Raw genomic sequence first — 20,231 nt, 5'->3', positions numbered from 1 at the left:
TTGCCTTTCCTTTTTCTTTATACTCCCACACGCTTCCCCCATTTTTTTCTTTTTTTCTATTAGCTGCTGCAGATGGTGTTTCTTGTTTGCTGTGCTTCATCATCCTTGGTTTCCTCTTCTCTGTGTACTAATTTTGGCTACCAATGCTAGCTCCTTTCCTTTACGTCTTTCTATCTTCCATCTTCTGTTGTTGCTCTTAAATTCCACCTCTCTTTGTTTATCCCCAATTTTCTGGTTTTTTATTTCTAACATTTGTATTCTGTTTTCTATCTTTTATTAAGTCTTTAGGTTATTGTTCTTTCTTTTCTCTTTCCTTCTGTCCTGATCAAACTGGCCTTTTAATTCATACTATATTCTTCTCCATATTCAGTTTCCCATCTCATTGTAGGTACTCCTTTTTTTCCCCTATAACTCTTTTATTCCTATAACTCTCCGCAGCTTACATGAGTTTAATATAAATTCTCCTAAGTCTTATATGGTTCTTCTGCTTACATTTACTATCAGTACGACTATTATACTTTTTCTTTCCTTACCTCTTTTGCTTTCCCTGGCCCTAATATTTTCCTTCAAGGGAACTCAGACAACAAGGAAATAGAATAAGAAGAGCTAAGTGTCAAAGAGAAGACTTAAAACACATGCAAAAACAGCACCTAAATAAACCCCAAGACTAGATGGAGAAGGTAATCAACTGAACAAACCCATCAAGATAAAATGATGACCAGACAGCAACAAAAAATTACAAACCATACCAATAATCAGGAATACATGGTCCAATCAGCAAACTAAAAACTAGAAGGAGGAACAGAACATTGAACAACTAAGCAAAGCTCTCCAAACAAATATCATGGATCAACTTAATGAAGTGAAGGAAGAGACTAAGGATATTAAAACACTTGGAGAGCATATGGAAGAAAATGTAAACATCCACAAAAAGATAATGGATATGATGGTGATGAATGGCACAATCCAAGAAATGAAAAATACACCCTCAGTTAATAACAGCAGACTTGAATAGGCAGAGGGAAGAATTAGTGATGTGGAAGACAGTACATCTGAAATAAAAAAAGATATTAGAATTGATAGATAAAAAGAAAAAATCCAGCAGGCACTTAGGGACCTGAAAAAAATTTCCTTCTGCGGTTGTAGGCATCCCAGGAGAAGAGAAGGGAAAGGGGACAGAAGAAGTGTTGGAAGAAATAGTGACTGAAAACTTCCCAAACCTTTTGAGGGAGATGGAAGTATATATCCAGAAGCACAATGCATCCTAAACAGCATAAATCTCAAAAGGCCTACCCCAAGACATATACTTGTCAAATTATCCAATGCTCAAGAGAAAGAGAAAATGTGGAAGGCAACAAGAGAAAACAGAACCATCACATACAGAGGAGGCTCAATGAGATTAAGTGCTGATTTCTCATCTGAAAACATGGTGGCAAGAAGGCAGTGGTATGATATAGTCAAGGTAATAAAAGAAAAAAATTTCTAGCCAAGAATACTCTATCCAGCAAAGCTGGCATTCAAAAATGATGGACAGCGCAAAATATTGACAGATAAGCAGAAACTAAGAGTATGCCAACAAGCAAGTTGCCCTTCAAGAAATACTAAAGGGAGTTCTGCAGGAGGTAAGAAAAAGGAGACACAGAGTTGGAGGAGAGTGTAAGAACAACTGAAAAGAAAAAAAAGAAAAAAAACCAACATATGACATATAGAAATCCAAAGAAAATATGGCTAAAGTAAGTAATTCCTTGAGAGTAGTAACACTGAATGTTAATAGATTAAACTTCGCAGTCAAGAGACACAGATGGACAGAATGGATAAGGAAATATGACCTATCTATGTACTGTATACAAGTAACCCACCCTAGACCCAGGAATTCAAGAAGATTGAAAGTGAATGGCTGGAAAACAATTTTATAAGCAAACAATAGCCAAAAATAAAAAAATTAAAAAAGGCAGGAGAAGCTATACTAATATATGACAAAATAGACTTTAAATACAAAACTATTGTGAGAGACAAAGATGAACACCACATATTAGTAAAAGGGGTAATCTTTCAAGAAGAAATAACAACTATAAACAGGTATACACCTAACCAGCGTGCCTCCAAATACATGAGGTAAACACTGGAAAAACTAAGCGAAGGAATAGATGCCTCTACAACTATTCTGGGGGACTTTAATACACCATTATCACCATTAGATAAAACTTTTCAACAGAGAATTAATAAAGAAACAAAGACTTTGAATGATTTACTGGAGGATCTGGAGGTAATAGACAAATACAGAACATTACACCCAAATACAGCAAGAGATGCATTTTTCTGAAGCACACATGGATCATTCTCCAAGATAGACCACATGCTAGGTGACAGATAAACTCATAATGAATTCAGAAAGATAGAAATCCTGCAAAATAATTTCTGTGACCACTGTGGAATGAAGGTGGAAATCTGCAAGGGCCAGAAAACCGGATTAGGCACAAAGACATGGAAGTTAAGGAACAAACTCTTAGACAAACAGTGGGTCAAGGAGGAAATCTCAAAAGAAATCAGTAACTACCTTGGAACCAATGAAAATGACAGCAAAACATATCAAAACTTATGGGATGCAGCAAAGCTGACTGAGATCGAAATTGATACCCATAAATTCATCAAAAAAGAAGAGCTAAAATGAAGACCTAACAGCACACATGGAGGCATTAGTGAAAAAAACACAACAAACTAACCCCAAAGAAAGAAGAAAGAATGAAGATCTAAGCAGAACTAAATGAAAGAAAATAAGAAACCACTAGAAAAAAATTAACAAAACAAAGAGCTGATTCTTTGAGATGATCAATAAAATTGACAAACCGTTACCTAGACTAACAAAAAAGGAGAGAAGATGTAAATATGCAAAATAAGAAATGAGAAAGGGGATAACACTACTGACCTCACAGAAATAAAGACTATCATAAGAGGATACTTTGAAAAACTATATGCAAACAAGAAGGACAACTTAGAGGAAATGGACAAATTCCTAGAAACATATAGGCAGCCTACATTGATGAAAAAAGAAATTGATGATCTCAACAGACCAATCCCAAGTAAAGAGATTAAAAAACCATTAAAAACTTCCCAACTAAGAAGAGCCCTGGGCCAGATCCTTTCACAGATGAATTCTACCAAACATTCTGGAAAGAACTAACACCAGTCTTGCTTAAACTCTTTTAAAAAATTGAAATAGAAGGAACATTGCCTAACTCATTCTATGATGCAACATTTCCCTAATACCAAAGCCAAACAAAGACACCACAAGAAAGGAAAATTACAAACCAATCTCACTAATGAACATAGATGCAAAAATCCTCAGCAAAATATTTGCTAATAGCATTAAACAACACATTAAATGAATTATACACCATGACCAAATGGTATTTATCCCAGGTATGCAAGGATGGTTCAATATAAGAAAATCAATTAATGTAATACACCACATAAACAGATATAAGGAAAAAAACACATGATCATATCTATAGATGCAGAAAAAGCATTTGACAAAATACAGCACCCTTTCTTAATGAAAAACACTGCAAAAGATAGGAATAGAAGGAAACTTTCTGAACCTGATAAAGGTATATATGAAAAATCCACAGCTAACATCATTACAATGGTGAAATCCTAAAATCTTTCCTCTAAGATCAGAAACAAGACAAGGATGCCCACTATCACCCCTCCTATTTAAAATTGTGCTAGAAGTACTCACTCGACCACTGAGGCAAGAACTAGACATAAAAGGCATCCAAACTGGAAAGGAAGAAATCAAAATTTCACTATTTGCAGACAACATGATCCTATACAAGAAAGCCCTGAAGAATCTACAACAAAGCTTCTCGAACTTACAAATGAATTTTCAGGTTATAAGATCAATGTTCAAAAATCAGAAGCATTTCTGTAAAACAATAAGATGCAATCTGAGGAGGAAATCAAGAAACAAATGGCATTTCCTTTAGTAAATATAAAAATCAAATACCTAGGAATAAAGCTAACTAAAGATATAAAAGACTTATACACAGAAAACTACATAACACTGTTAAAGGAAATCAAAGAAGACTTAAATAAATGGAAGAATATTCTCTGTTTATGGATAGGAAGACTAAATATCATTAAGATGTCTATCCTACCCAAACTGATCTACAGATTTAATGCAATCACAATAAAAATCAACACAGCATTTGAACTGGAAAAACTAACTATGAAATTTATTTGGAAGGGAAAGAGATCCTGAATCAGCAAACATATTGAAAAAGAAAAATGAAAATATAGGAATCACACTACCTGACTTTAAAACATACTACAAAGCTATAGTGGTTAAAGTGGCATGGTATTGGCACAGGGACAGATATACTGATAAATGGAACTGAATTGAGAGTTCTGATATAGGTCCTCACATAAACAGTCCTCTGATATTCGACAAGGCCACCAAGCTGACTCAACTGAGAGAAGATGACCTCTTCAACAAATGGTGCTTGGAGAATTGGATACCCATATGCAAAAGAATGAGAGAGGATTACCATCTCACACCTTATACAAAAATTAACCCACACAATGGATCAAAGATCTAAATATAAGAGCCAAGACCATAAAGAACTTGGAAGGGAATGTATGGAACCACCTACAGGACCTTGTAATTGGAAATGGCTACATGAATTTCACACCCAAAGCACAAGCAGTGAAATAAAAAATAGATAAATGGGACCTCCTCAAAATTAAACCCTTTTGCACCTCAAAGGAGTTTATCAAGAAAATGAAAGACAGCCTACCCAATGGGAGAAAATATTTGGTAACCATATACCTGATAGGAGCCTAATTCCGAACATATATAAAAAAATCCTCTATCTCAAAAATAAAAAGACAACTCATTCAAAAAATGGGCAAGAGATGTGAACAGATGCTCCTCCAAAGAAAAAATACAAATGGCTAAAAAGCACATGAAAAGATGCTCCACCTCACTAGCTATTAGGAAAATGCAAATCAAAACAAAATGAGATAGCATCTTACAAACATTAGACTGGTGGCTATTAAAAAAACAGAGGGTCATTCACCACACCAGGAAGCCAAGAGTGCTTACAATTGCATGCAGAAGAATTGCATCCATCATCCATGTGGAATCTAAGCCCCCTCTTGATATAGAGGTGGAGTGGACATAACCATCCCAGGGTCCACAGTATGGATTAGAGTGGACTTACTGATATTCTACTATGGAACTATTGTGATTAGTAATGGAAGAAATTGTAGCATGGATGTGGAGAAAGTGGACACAGTAGCTGCTGAGGGTAGAGAGAGGGAAGAAGAGATATGTGGGGGCATTTTCATGACTTGGAGTTGTCCTGGGTGTTACTGCAAAGACAGATGCTGGACATTGTATGTCCTGCCATGGCCCACTGGGTGGCCTGGGGGAGAGTATAAACTACAGTGTAAACCACTGCCCATGTGGTGCAGCAGTGCTCCAAAATGTATTAATCAAATGTAGTGGATGTCCCATGATGAAGGAGGTTGTTGATGTGGGAGAAGTGGGGTAAGGGGCGGGAGGCATTTGGGGCCCTCATGTGTTTTTAATGTAACATTTAAAAAAAGTAAAGATAGAAAAAATAAAACAGAGGACAAGTGTTGGAGAAGATGTTGTGGGAATGTTGAAAGATCTAGTCATTCTGGAGGACAGTATGTGGTTCTTCAAAAAACTAGCTACAGATTGGCCACATGACCCAGCAATTACACTGCTGGGTATATACCCAGAAGAACTGAAAGCAAGGACATGAACTGATATGTGCACCCCAATGTTCATAGCGGCATTATTCACTATGGCCGACAGTTGGAATCAACCCAAATGCCCATCAACAGATGAATGGATAAACAAAATGTGGAATATACCTACAATATTATACTACTCAGCTGCAAGAAGGAATACAGTAGTAACATATGGGATAATGTGGATAAATCTTGAGGACCTTATGTTGAGTGTAGCAAGGCAGGCAATGAAGAACAAATATTACATGATCTCTCTGATATGAATTAAGCAAATCAAGTAGTCTCAGCTGGAGACTAGATGATAGGATTATAGGAAACTGGGGGTGAGAAGAAGGTCATGACCTCATGCCTATACCAGAGAAACCTATGATAAAGTGGAGGTGAGTAGTTGTGCAGTAAAGGGATAAAACGGTGGCATAGGGATATTATTGGGTTGGGTTTTGCAGGCTTGAGGGGGCCTAGGGTTGGGAGGATGGGTCAGATGGTCCATGGATTTGGGTAGGGTTTGGGAGAAGCAGGTGAACATGGCAGATTCTCAGGTACATGCTTGAAACTATAATGTTGAGAAAACCCTTTAGAAAATATAAGGAAGGGTTACTTGTTTAAGCTGTTTTACACAGGGTCATGTGGCACAGGGTGCAACTGGGCACGCTTCTAGGGAGTGTGTGAGTGCTCATCTTGACATAGGGTGTTATATAAGTGGGTGGAGACCCATACAATGAGTGGGATCTGGCACTAAATTAAATAACCTGGGAGATGATATTCAAGGGCAAGCAGTAAGGCAGCTCTTGTTTTTGGCCTCATGCCTGATTTAAACCTGCCTTTGCTGTGCAAGCTTGACCCTCTCTGAGGCTCAGGCTGAGGCCTTCTGGTGGTGGCTTCCAAGATGTCAGTACCAGAAGCTGCAACACAAGCACAGGTTCAATAAATGCAGGGAAGCACAGAGATGGAAGGAGAGGGAGCTCGCTAGGCTGCGTAGTAGGACCCAGAGGGCTCTTCAGTCAGTGCGAGGGTCCCTGGCATCCCCAGGAGTCAGAGCCGCAGGACACTGAAGCCTGTTTTCTGCTCTCTGCTGCTGATGTTGTCTGTCAGCATAGAGTGTCTGAGATTCATCTACAGAAGCCATTTAACCTGGACACTCTGTGAGTAGGCTCCAGTTGGCAGGTCCCCTGGACAGGGCTGAAGAGGGGAGGTCAGGGTCATTCACACTCCCTCAGCAGTGTACTGATGAACTGGGGGTGCTCCCTGCTGACCTCAAGGAGGTGGGAACAGCAGGGCTGGGACCTGCAGGACTAAAATGTTGACTAAGGCCAAGGGCGCATTTCACAAAAATTGCGATGCGAATGGCAAACTCTGGGGTCACGCACATGGCAGCCCCATAGGCACCCACAGCCCACTCCTCCAAAGTAAGGAGCCGCTGGAGGGTGTGGCCAGGCAATGCTAGGAGATATACTGAATTGGTGTGGTTTCCTGTGAAGATGGTCTGAGTACACCCCTCACTTGCCTGCACTGATTTTACCCTCCTGTTGTCCTCTCTTGCAAGGTTTTAGGCTTTAGCAGCCATGTCAAGTTTCTCTGTAGCTTTTCTGAATTTTATGAAGTGCCAGAAAGAAAGGGAATCAAAGGAGTGCATGTGAAACTGGTTTCATTGTACCCACTCTCCACTCACATTTCCTCATCTTCCTTTTCATCTCTTTTTACTTCCTAGATCTCTTCTCTTGGTCTAGTACAAGATAATTTCTGGAACCAAATTCCTCCTGGAAGTGTTGACAGCTGGGGGAAGAGAACAGCCATGCATGCCCTGGTCACCCAGTGCAGGGAAAAGCCTGGGAGAGGAGTGCTCTGGCAGAACTGGAATTTACTGGTGCTCCCTCCACAAGGTATGGCCCAGTGCTTCTGACTCCCAGCCCAGCTCCCTGCCTGGCCCCCTCGGGCTTCGTCAGCATGATTCAGTGGTGCATCCCAAGGTTCAGAAACCAGAGCAGAGCTAAGGAAATGAGTGAGGAGGGCTGCAGAAAGTTTTTATAGACATTGGCATTACATTGAACTCACTGTGTGGAAGAGACCAGGTCCTTCAAAATGAAAATCATAAAAAGAGGGCAAGATGGAATGGGAAGGAGCTTATGAATAATAGAGATTTTTAGAGATAGAAAAAGGAAATAAGTTATATGTAGATTGTCATTGTATCTGATACTTCAGAATCTGTGAAGTTGGCTTCTGAATGAACCAGGGTAATAACTGTAATTGCTTGACCTTGGAAAAGGAAATTTATTGAGGGGAAAACTTGGACCCTGTATCATTTCTGGTAAGATGGGGCCTGAGCCAGGGCCCAATTCTGTCCTCTTCCCAAGGCCCCTTCCAGGGCCTCAGTTGCTTCACCTCAGCAATGAGAGAATGGGTCCAGGAGTTCCAGGATCCCTTTCCAGCCCTCAAATATTATAACTCTGACCAAAGAGGAGTGTCTGTATCCTGTTCCTCCAAGAGGGCAGTCTCTGTCTTCATGTCTTTCTGTGCATGACATCGTTTGGTATAAAGCCTAAAATCAAGGCCAGCATTACATGGACCTGACTCTGGGGGAATACCCGGAGGGCCGTGAATGTCCTAACTTAATGTTCTCTTCTCCACTCTGCTCGCATGGATAAGGTCCCCTAGCCAAACATCACTTCTTTTCATGGGCACCAGGCACAATTCCTGCTCATCTCTGAGTAGTGGGCTTCAGTCTCTGCAAACATGTGGCATTACTCAAATAAGCCCACCACACCATAATGTGAGAACCAAGGGTCAACTCCCCCTCTTGCTATTATAAAGCCTGCCTCCCTGAGCCACTGCTTGGACATGGCTTTCCTAAGTGCAACTCATTGTGGTCCTGCATGGCCTCTTCTCCAGGGCCATGAGTGCATGTAATTAATAAACTGCTGACAATCTCATCTGTCCTTTTGGGTATTGTGTGTTCGTCTATCCTCAAACACTAGAGTGTGTAGCTGTCCTTCATCAGTGAGGTGACGAGGAGATTAAAAAGATTGTCTTCCTGACTTCTTCCCTCCCTCACTACCTCACTGCCTCTTTCCTCTTTCTTGATTACTGCCCATTTCCTTTCTCCTTGTCAACCACCACAAATCATATTGTTGTCTAATATGGAAACATTGGAGTCATCATCATGGGTCTACTGCCACTCTCTCCAGTCAGGCAGTTGATCAGGTAACCAATCCATCCTACCCAGGAAGTAACCATCAGGGGCTAACCCCACAGAAGAAGTGACTGTCCTGTGCCTATGACTTTAGGTACTTCAGATTATGTCCTCACAACAGCCTCATAGTTTTCATGACCCATTAGAAAGGATGACTGTGAAGTTAGACATAAAGTTACTTGTCCAAACTCCCTTCATCTGTGAGATAACAGGAATTCTAAATGAGGTGTGGCCACATAAATAAATGAACCTTCCAGGATTTGCATGAGACTTGGAAGGACTGGGAGGGAAGGGGACCTGGGCAGGCCTGAGGAAAGAGACATGTCTGGAATGCGGGACAAGGAAGAGCTGACTGGTGGGGCCATGGGTTCTGAGAGGAACAAGGACCCCCTGTCCTGCTCCAGGAGACCAGGTCAGTGGTACTTTGAGAGCCAGTGTGTGAAGCAAGCCAGAAGTCCCTTCACACAAATCCTCCAGAAACCCTGGGCTTGGAGAGTGTTGATGGGCAGCTGGACATGAACTTCTGACATAGGGAAGCAAATTCAGGTTTTATTCCCAACCCTAGAATCTGGAATTTGCTTGAAGAGTGGAGACTAGAAATGTGCTTAAGGATGTGCTTCCTGCTGTACTTCTCCAGCACAAAGGAAAGTAAGCCTTGAGGAAATGTGCTTTCCCTCATCCAACCCTGGGTGTGCCTTTATGGCAGGAGTCAGCGGTGAGGATAGAACATGAAGGTGCTGCTTTAAGATCTGTGAGTATAAAGGGTGTGGCCCTATCTCTCAACTCCCTCCTGGCACATACTGTGCTCTGCTCTCTATAGCAGTATTTTTTGTAATTTCCCAAACAGTCATCAACAGTGGAATGCATAAATAAATTTACCACATTTCAACAATTGTAAGCCATAGCTCAATAAGACTGAACAATCCTAAAATATATATGACTCTATAGGTGAATCTCACAAAATGTAGAGCAAAAGAAGCTAGACACAATAGGGGTCAGCACTCCCTCTCTATGGGGTTCAAAATCAGGCAAGATGAATGGATGGTGTGAATAGACAGGATGGTGTTGACCCTTGGGTGTGGGATGTTCATGACTGCAAGGTGCCTCAGGGGGACTTCTGTGGTGCTGGGTTCCAGCAATTTTTTTTTAAAATCTTGGTACTAATTGCACAGGTTGTACAGTTCTTGAAAATTAATTGAACTGTACACTTAAAATATTGAATATTTTTATACATATATGATACTTTAATTAAAACAAAAGAAAAATAAGGACAATATGTTCCCAACAGGCTGTGATCTCGGCAGTGTTATGCGGTTGCAGACAGGGTAATTGCGTCATCCATAATAAACACAACTCTACACAAGTTCAGTAATAACATTGAGGTTTCTAGAGCAACTCCTTTCACTGCAGCAAAAAGCCCCAGATGACTGTAGGAGCCTCTGGGTGTTAACATGCATTTAGGGAAACGGACTTTGGCCCAGTGGTTAGGGCGTCCGTCTACCATATGGGAGGTCCGCGGTTCAAACCCCGGACCTCCTTGACCCGTGTGGAGCTGGCCATGTGCAGTGCTGATGCGCGCAAGGAGTGCTGTGCCACGCAAGGGTGTCCCCCCGTGGGGGAGCCCCACGCGCAAGGAGTGCCGCCCATGAGGAAAGCCGCCCAGCGTGAAAAGAAAGAGCAGCCTGCCCAGGAATGGCGCCGCCCACACTTCCCGTGCCGCTGACGACAACAGAAGCGGACAAAGAAACAAGACGCAGCAAATAGACACCAAGAACAGACAACCAGGGGAGGGGGGGAAATAAATAAATAAATAAATCTTTAAAAAAAAAAAAAAAAAAAAAAAAAAAAAAAAAAAAAAAAAAAAAACATGCATTTACTCACATAGCTGGGACCACCCAGAGCAGCTCTCCCAGCACTCCCCTCTCAGCAATCCCTAGGATGTGGGCAGCAGAGTCTTCAGTGTCTGCTGCTTCTCCCATGCTGAACAGCTCTCTAGTTAGCTGAACGAACTTCTTGGTTTGCCAGGTTGCTATGACAAACAACACACATTGCGTTGTCTTAAACAACAACTATTTGTACATGATTTCAGAGGATAGAAGTCCAAAATCAAGGCATCGACAAGACCCTGCTTCCTCTCTAAGTCTGTAGCATTCTGGTGCTGGCTTGCTGCTGTCCTTTGGTTCCTAGGCTTTCATCGCCTTGATAACGGCGATATCCCTCATCTCCAACCTGTCTGCCCTTCCGGTTCTCACTGCCTTCCACTGTATTCTTCTGTTTTCCTCTCTTACTGTGTCTGGTTAGAATTGCCAAAATATGAATTAAGGCCTACTCTGATTCATATGGTCCACATCTTACATTTACAATGAGTTCACACCCTTAGGAATGAGGATTAAGATTAAGAACTTGGGAAACGGACTTTGGCCCAGTGGTTAGGGCGTCCGTCTACCACATGGGAGGTCCGCGGTTCAAGCCCCGGGCCTCCTTGACCCGTGTGGAGCTGGCCCATGCGCAGTGCTGATGCGCGCAAGGAGTGCCGTGCTACACAGGGGTGTCCCCCGCGTAGGGGAGCCCCACGCGCAAGGAGTGCACCCGTAAGGAGAGCCGCCCAGCGCGAAGGAGGGAGCAGCCTGCCGAGGAATGGCACCGCCCACACTTCCCGTGCCGCTGACGACAACAGAAGCGGACAAAGAAACAAGACGCAGCAAAAAGACACAGAAAACAGACAACCGGGGGAGGGGAGGGGAATTAAATAAATAAAAATAAATCTTTAAAAAAAAAAAAAAAAAAAAGATTAAGAACTAAGAACATGTCTTGGTTGTAATACATAATTCAATTTACCACATGTCATTTTATACAGGGAGCTATTGCCTTTTGTTATTGATCTCATCTATTCTTTCTCCAGAGGGATCTGGTTCCTTCATTTCAAAAATCCAATATACGTGGACGATACCAAAATTCTCCTTTAGTGTACAATGAATCTCCATTGGCTTTCTCTTTCTCACAGTCATAACCCACATTATGTCCTGAATCAACTCCTTCAAGCCTACATAAAACCTGATCACCTTGCACCCCTCCACTGGTGCCAAACCTACCTAAAGACCCCAGTGGCCCCTTACCTGAACCCCTATGATAGCTGAAGCTTCCCAGCTTGTCCTAATTCTATTTTCATCCAGCAGCCAGAACGATCCTGTTAAAAGCCAAGTCAGATCATGGCCCCCTTTACTCTTTGCTCAGAATCCCCCAGCCCATCTCTTGATCACTCACAGTGAAATCCAGAGCCCTTACACTGGCTAACATGACCCTCTGCAGTCTGTGCTCCATGGACCGTCCATCGTCATCTTCTGTGCTACCACCTGGTGACTCCATTCCAGCAGCTTCAGGTTCCTAACTGTTCTCTCAGGCACCATTCATCCTTCCTCTTTATATGTGTCAAAGAAAACTTTGTACCCAATAATGTTAAACAGGGAGGGGCGATTTGGTTCCAGGGCTACTAAAGTAGGGGAGAGATTAGAACTCACCTCCACTGAGACAAGGGATGGCAAGGTTTTAGGAATGGGGATGGGCTAGTGGGAAAGTACTAGAGGACATTTATGGGCTGGGTGAGTGGTTTACTGAGTTTGCAGTTAGGAGTGTTTGGTTCGCAAAGTTTTCTCTTGGTGCGCTGAGGCCACCTGGAGCTGAATGCAAGGACTGAGAAAGAGACAGGGAGAGAAGGTACTCCCTGATTAGGGGCCTGTTAGGTGCCTGCAGAGTGTAAGGGCCTGGGTGATTGGAAAGTCAGGGGCCTGGAGTCAGGGAGAAGCCTGTCTGAGGTTCAGTCTGCTAAAGGGAAGTGAAGACTGTCTTGGTCACACTCAAATATTTCCCCTACCCAGATTCTCTTCTTTTCCTCAGATATCCCCGTGACTCTATCACCTCCTTCAAGCTCTTCTCACATCTCACCTTCCCATGAGACCCATCCTGACCTCCCTGTTGAAAAAGAAACCAATGCGGCTTCTACACCCAATCTCAATCCTCTATTACTGCTTTTCCCTTTCCAGCATTATTACTTTCCAGCATACTAAACATTTACTTTTTATATCTGTTCACTTTCTCTTTCCCACACAACAGAATTTAACTTTCATAGGATTGCAGTTTTTTCTGTTGATGCTTAAACATAGAATAGTGACTGAAACATAGCAGGTGCTCAATAAATTTAAGTAAATTATTGGCTGCCTGTTCCATTGGCATCTTACTATATTTGTCCGAAAATTTATAAAAATCTACACATCTTAGCCAGAATGTTAGGTGAGCCCAGTTCTGTTGCAAATTCTTCCTGAGACGACGTCACTGTCCCCACAGTTAATTCCACTTGAGCAGGAACTCAATGGGCCATCTTTCTGGGGTCACTACTGTGTCTCCCCATTTCACTGGGTGGGCCCATTCATTCTCCCTTCACTCAGAGCCATGGAGTTCCTTCTTAAATGTACATAGCACCTCATCACCTGTTTGTTTCAGTCTTCTCTTGCTCCAGTGACTTTGAAGATAAAGGCCAGAGTCCCCTGATGGGTTAGGCTGGCATCCCTCATTATACCCCAGCCACCCCCACCTCCCTTGGAGGGGAGCCAATGATTCAAGCTCTTTTTTCCTTCTCCACTTGTCACTGGTTATTTCCTTGATGTGGAAATAGTCCCTCACCACCTGGCTGCTTCCTCCTCCTTTGATCCCCAGCTTGTGTCTTGTCTCCTCGACTTAGGTAACATCTTTCTTACCTGCTCTGTTATCCTCTCACTCACTGGATTGTCAACTCCTCCCAGAAGGTTTCCATTCAGCTCTCCCTGCCCCACACCCAGCACAGGACTGCACATACAGTCATCACTCACTTACCTTTTCATTAATAGCATGTAAAGAGTGGAGGATAGTGCCTGGAGTTCTGCTCTTTCTGGGAGATGACTTGCCTAGCTGGGGAGAGGCTTTCAGAGGATCACATTTGCGGGAGCTGGATGTAGGTGAGACATGCATGGGTTTGAGGTCAGCCCAGTTTGGGTGAAACTCTGACTCTTGTGGAGTCATATATGCAATGGTTTAGCCTAAAGTCAGACTTCCCTATACCTAGACCCTAACATGTACTTGACATGATTTCAGGCAAATTACCTGAGGTCTTCGTGCCTATCCCTCATCTGTAAAACTGAGCATAATAAAACACACCTACATCATAATACTGTTCTGAAACTCCTACTCTTTTTTAATAATTAAAATCTTACTTTAGCCCACCACCCCACCCAATAGTTCCCTTTCATCCCTATTTCTGACAAGGGAAGTTAGGTACTCAGGGGATCCTTCTGCTTTTTAAAAGTAGGATGACAAGAATAGCTCAGGTTTTGTCACATCCTAGACTGACATGTTTCCTTAATTACTGAACAGAAATGAGTTTCCTTCCCTCTTTACAGTGGTCCCAGGGCCTTGATGCCAGACCCACACTCTAGGTGAGCTGTAGTGGCAGTATGGGATCCTCTAAGTCCTGATTAAAAGAAAAACAATAAAAAAAAGAAATTGCCACAATAAAAAGAATAAACATGGCATGGGAGAGGGTTCACCTGGGGCATACTTATAAGGCGTATGGATGTGTTCAAGTGTTCATGGGGCATTGTCACATTGGGTGGAGATTCATACAATAATCAAAAAGATATTGAATTCCCATCCTGGGGAGCTCTGCCACATTCTCTAATGGGACAGCAAGAATCCCGAGTGGAGGGGGAGTGACTAGAGCAGGAGGATGGACCACTGATGGTCCCTTGATAGTGATGACTGTACTTATGAACCTTTTCTTTTGAAATGGAAACTTAGCTGAGTATGATAGGGTGCCTAAGAGTTACCTCCTGAGAGCTTCCTTGTTGCTCAAATGTGGCCTCTCTCTAAGCCAAACTCAGAATATAAATGCATTACCTTCTCCCCTGTGTGGGACATGACTCCCAGAGATGAGCCTCCCTGATGCTGAGGGATTACTACCAAGCACCAACTAGTTAGGAAAAGACCTTGACTAAAAGGGGGAAAGGATAGAGATAAATGAGTTTATATGGCTAAGAAACTTCAAAATGATTTGGGAGGTCATTCCAGAGGTTATATTTATGCACATCTCAGCAGGATCTTATTGACTGCCAAAGTAAACACTACCCCAAATGGCAGGGCTCCTGAGGGTTCTGGAGACATCCAGACACTATAGGCAGGGCAGACACCTCAGGAGTGTGGTGCCGTGCAGTGGGCCCTATTTTGGAATTTATGCTTCCCATTGTGACAAAATTGGACTCAGTAGTGGTTTCCCTGCATGTGTTTTTATGCCCCTTCTATTTAAACCTATAGTTAGTACTAGAGTTGATAGGTGTATGCCCAAGAGACTTAAGTCTTTGGGTTGTTGATGTGCCAGTTGGGCCCTGAATCTCAGCAGATTTGTAACCCACTCTTCAGTTCATTAGACTCACCCAGGAGATGATGATGGACAATGACCATCTCAAGGAACAGAATCTGCAACTGCAAGCAAGATAGTTCCATCCATCTGCCCCATGGGACCTAAGCCCCCTCTTAATTAGAGGTGGAATGGGTATCACCATCCCAGAATCCTCAGAATTGGGGAATGAAAGATGGACTAGAATAGACTTACTGTTATTCCACTATAGACTTATTGTAATTCTAGCATTGGAAGAACTTTCATCATTGATGTGGAGGCAGTGGCCACCAGAGGTTCTGTGGGGAGGTAAAAGGAAAAATAGGTGTAATATGGGGATATTTTCAGGACTTGGGAATTGTTCCGAATGACATTGCAATAACAGATATAGGCCATTATATATCTTGTAATAACTTTCAAAAATGCGTGGGAGAGAGTGTAAACTATAATGTAAAGTATAATCCATGCTTATTGGCAATGCTCCAAAATGTATCATGAATTGTAATAAATATACTACATTAATGAAGGATGTTGTTAATGTGGGAAAATGTGGGAGAGCTGGGAGTGTGGCATATGGGAATCTCCTATATTTTTTATGTAGCATTTATGTAATCTAAGTATCATGAAAAAATATATATAAAAAATAAAAATAAACACGGCAAATGTGTTTACTCATGTGCACCAGCAGTGATCCAGCCCATTCCATGGTCAAGGAGGTGGTGAGAGGCAGTAGAGCCAACAGGCAAGGATGAGTCTCCCTGTTTATCCCTCCTCTCCACAGCCTGCTTACCCCAGGCACGCCCTCACCTATCCACCTACCCTGGACTCACTTCATTGTGGGCTCCCATCCCTTACAACCAAAACACATTTTTAATATTAAGGAGTCAGCCATCATACTCACCGATCGTGGCCGTTTAGCTGGACCACTGGAAACTTTCCACAGTTAAGTCTGGCTTCACGTGTCTCCACGCATACAAGTCACTGCTTTCTCTACACTAGATTTACAGAACACAGATACAAGAGAATTACATAAAAGAAAAAAAGTTTTTATTTATAAAATTCTCGGAAGACAAGGGATTCTGGAGGAAGATTCAGAAGGGCCAGCTCCACATCTGGAGGGGACAGGCTGATACCTCCTCTACTGTCCGAGTAATCTGACTACTGGGATCTGACAAGATGACACACACAAGTGACCCAACTTTGGGAACAAAATCGCAGGGAACTTGGTGGAAATGGCTACCTATATCTCTGGGCCTCCAGCTGTGCCCAACTATGCAAAGATCAGGGTCGATTTGCATAACATTTAAACTGGACAACCCAAAATCCAGCCTGGGGAAAAGTGGACACGGCCGCTTCTCCCCGTGCCGTACCCTCAGGCCAGCATTCCCCTCTTAGACCGTGAGGTGATGGAGCCTGACCTGGAGGGAAGTGAACCATGTATTCCCCTCAGTTCTGTCTCCTGCAGAGCCCTGGGATAGTGATGACGGTGCCCTAAAGGCAAGGCTGCTCCTTGCTGTGCCTGCACCCGAGGCATGGTTGGTGGAAATAAAGGCTGGGATGAACATGTGTGTAAATCCAGCATGGCTCTGAGGGGTGCTGGGCCCTCCACGGGAAGTACGGGGGCCCTGTTGGGGTGGCCTCTGACTGCAGGTAGGGACATTAGTGCCTCCAAACACAGGGAAACCGTAGGGTGTAAGGCTTCCATCATGACCTGTCTGGCAGGGCCCCAGGCCTTCAGGCCCAAAGTTCCCCCATAGCCGTTTGTGGTGTGGGGGACCCCACTCCTTTCTGCTCTTATTCTGAGTGCTTCAATGTTGGAGCTCAGATCTTGGCTCCCAAAGCTCCTGCATGCGCTGAAACCCCTGACCTGGTGCGGGCTGGGGTGGTGCTGCTAAATGTCATGATATTGGTCACAGTGCTGGACAGGTAGCGGGCACCTGCAAAGCCACAGGCAGTAACTGCACTCGAGAAGATACCTGGGGTGGCCCCAAAGGCAAAGTGGTTGCTTCTGTGGGTGCCCAAGTTGGAAGGTGTGGGTTATTATATATATATAGAGAGAGAGGTTGAGGCTGGAGCTGCTGGTTTGTAAACTGGAAAGATTGTTCAGAGCTGGTGGCTCTGTGAGGCTGCCCATCAGGCACCCCAAATAGGGGCTGGGGGTGGCTCCAGGCTTAAAAGGGGAGAATATGGGTTGGGGTGGGGCCACAGAACCTGAGTGCAGGCAGGCTGGGGGTGTCTGTGGCTGAAGGGCCTGGTCACTGGGGAATAAGCATGCACTGGAGCCCATGGGAGGCCCCTAGAGTAGAAGAGGGTATGAGGTTGGGGGGAAAGGGGTTGATGCTTATCAAGGTGACCCCAAGGTCAGAAGCAGGCTGCAGATGTGCTGGTTGAGGGGCCTGTGGAGGGAGGGGCCCCAGGCTTAGAGGTAGGAGGGGGGTTCTGTGAGAAGGAGACTGTGACTCCATTCTATATGTGATGGGCTACCAGGGGAAGGCAGAAGTGCTGGGAGATATGGGGAAGGCTGACCAGCCCCAGTTGCAGCTGTGACTGAGGCTCTGGGATGCAGAGGGCCTCTTCTGTCCCCAGTCAGTGGTCTTTCCAAAATGGGCTTGCATATGAAGGAGGGAGACAGTCAGCAGCAGCCACAGGAGGAGGATCGGGGCTTCTCCTTTTAAGTGCACAAAAGGGTGCAGGGCCCTTGTGCACAGGCCAGGCTGGCTGGTATCTGATAATGGGGTGGCAGCAGGGCTCCGCAAGGTGAAAGGGGCTGAAGGGAGAGCATTTGCCAGTGTGCCTAGAGGGGGCCGGACAGGGAGGGGAGGACGGGGCTTGCTGAGCAGCGTTTCTTCTGAGTAAAGGACCACGGAGGTGGCCACTGCAGCAGATCCCAGGACTGCCCCTGGGCCTGGGGAGTCCTCCTCACCTCTCCTTAGCTGTGGATAATTGCTGGGGGCTGCCAGGAGCAGGAAGAAGAGGCCTCCACTGACCCCCAGGGGCCTAAATGCAAACGGTGCACTCCGAATGCCATCAGACTCCCGTCCCTGATTGTCCTGCCTCTCCATGACTTTGGGGTCCTCCTTTTGACGAGCAATCTCTTTCCACTCTGTCCAATGGCCCTGAACATAATCTTCTAGGCACTTGCGTTTTGGGTCTCCCTGGGAGCCGCTGGCCGCAGAGAAGCAGCTCTGGGTCCTGAACCAGAGAGTCCATTTGCCCACCACAGCCCCTGAGATGCACGACTTCTGGAGTTGAGAGCAGACAGCGCAGGCTTCTTTGGATAGCGACACCTGCACACCGAGGTAAAGTCCCCAGAAGGGAACACAGGGTCTGCAGGATGACGGGGTCTGGTCTCCGAGAGGCTCTGACCAACCACCAATGGAAGGTCATCAGATACTTGAGGATGTACTGCCAGGCGATCGAGGGGCAGGAGCCCCTGTGTGACCCCAGCTGGCCAAGGGAACACGGCGGGCGCGGTGAATGGCTAGAGGCGACAAGGTTCCCCGGCAGGTCCTCGCCCCCCAGTACGAGGGGCAGCAGCGAGGGGCAAAACTTGCCCAGGTAACCGCCCAGAGCAGCAGATGTGTAAGACCTGGTCCTTGGATCAGAGAGGTGTGCTCTGAGTGTTCTCTTTTATCAGACAACTTTGTGCAAAAGCGAAGAGCGCACTATTCGGGCTCTTGTGGGAACCCTTATCAGTCACAGAGCAGACGCGCGTGCGCAGAACAAAGGAGGCCGGGCACGCGGGCCAAGGAAGCGCCAGAAAGGCGCGCGCCAAGGAAACCTGAGGAAGTGCGTGAGCAGAGGCCCGGGTCCTCTGGTGCTTCGACTATGGGGGTTGAAGGTGTTTGGCGTGAGGGCGATGAGCCTGTTGGTCGAGCAGCGACCCCCTCGTCCCCTGACGGGATTCGGACCTGCCGGGGGAGGGGCAGGACAGGGGTCCCGGCCTCCCACAGAGCGGTTCCCGCAGGCGCCCCGGCCTCCAGGCCCCGCAGCTCCCGCACGAGGCGGCGCTTTGGTGTCAGGCCTGTGAATCCACCCGGCCCTTTCCCCCGCGGTACTGGAGGGCAGAGTTACTCAGACAGAAGAGGGAAGCCACCCACGTCGGGCTGCCAGGCCGCGGGCGAGGTGGCGGCCACGGGCGGCCGGGAGCGGTGGACTCGTGGTGTGACTCAGCAGTGCCCTCCCAGGCGACACTTACCTCCCGTCAGAAAATGGTAGGTGAATGTTTTCAGCTTTATTCGTATCTCCTAGATATAGGATTATTGGGGCTACATAATTTTTTAATGCGTTTTAAATCATTTTATTGTGGTTGTTCCGGTCTAGTACTATATATGCCAACCATTGCACAGTCTAATTAGTGTTAATATTTTACTAATTAAGTAAAATGTTGAAATCTCGCTGCCTCCCTCCACTTTTTGTTATATTGCCCCTGCATGATATACTTTTTGTTTTCAACAGTCACTCATGTTAAAGAATTTAAGAGGAGAAAAATTGGCTACCTTATTTACCTAGATTTTTTTTCTGTTCCTTTTCCTTCATTCTTGATGTACCATGTTTCCTTCTCTATCTTTTACGTCATGCTAAGAATACTAGGTTGACTGATGTTGAATTCTTAGTTTTCTTCATCTCCATCAGTCTTTAAAAATTCTTCAATCCTTAAGGGTTTTTTTGCTGCATATAGAATTCTGGATGTTAGTTATTTCCTTTCAGCATTTTGAAGATACCGTTCCACCCTCTTCTGGCTTCTGTTTTTTAGAATGAGAGTCCATAAGCCTTAAAATGATTATTCCCTATATATAATGTGTTATTTTTCTCTGATTACTTTCAAGTTTTTTCTTTATC

The 20,231-nt window shown here is 44.6% G+C and overlaps 1 long non-coding RNA gene across 2 annotated transcripts in view; it reads left to right on the top strand.

The window, feature by feature from the left end:
• The window catches only part of LOC131277428 (uncharacterized), a 345,246-nt gene that overhangs the window by 69,699 nt on the left and 255,316 nt on the right, over positions 1-20,231 (top strand). Inside the window, exon 1 of one of the 2 annotated variants that reach the window (XR_011648156.1) lies at positions 19,109-19,603. The exons of the other annotated variant lie outside the window; for it this stretch is intronic. This is a non-coding gene — a long non-coding RNA (uncharacterized lncRNA). Of the gene's footprint in view, positions 1-19,108; positions 19,604-20,231 lie in introns of those variants that run through there. 2 annotated transcript variants of the gene reach the window in all.

This window comes from Dasypus novemcinctus, assembly GCF_030445035.2.
Source record: "Dasypus novemcinctus isolate mDasNov1 chromosome 19 unlocalized genomic scaffold, mDasNov1.1.hap2 SUPER_19_unloc_1, whole genome shotgun sequence".
Lineage (NCBI taxonomy): Eukaryota > Metazoa > Chordata > Mammalia > Cingulata > Dasypodidae > Dasypus > Dasypus novemcinctus.
This window is presented reverse-complemented; position numbering and strand designations above follow the sequence as displayed.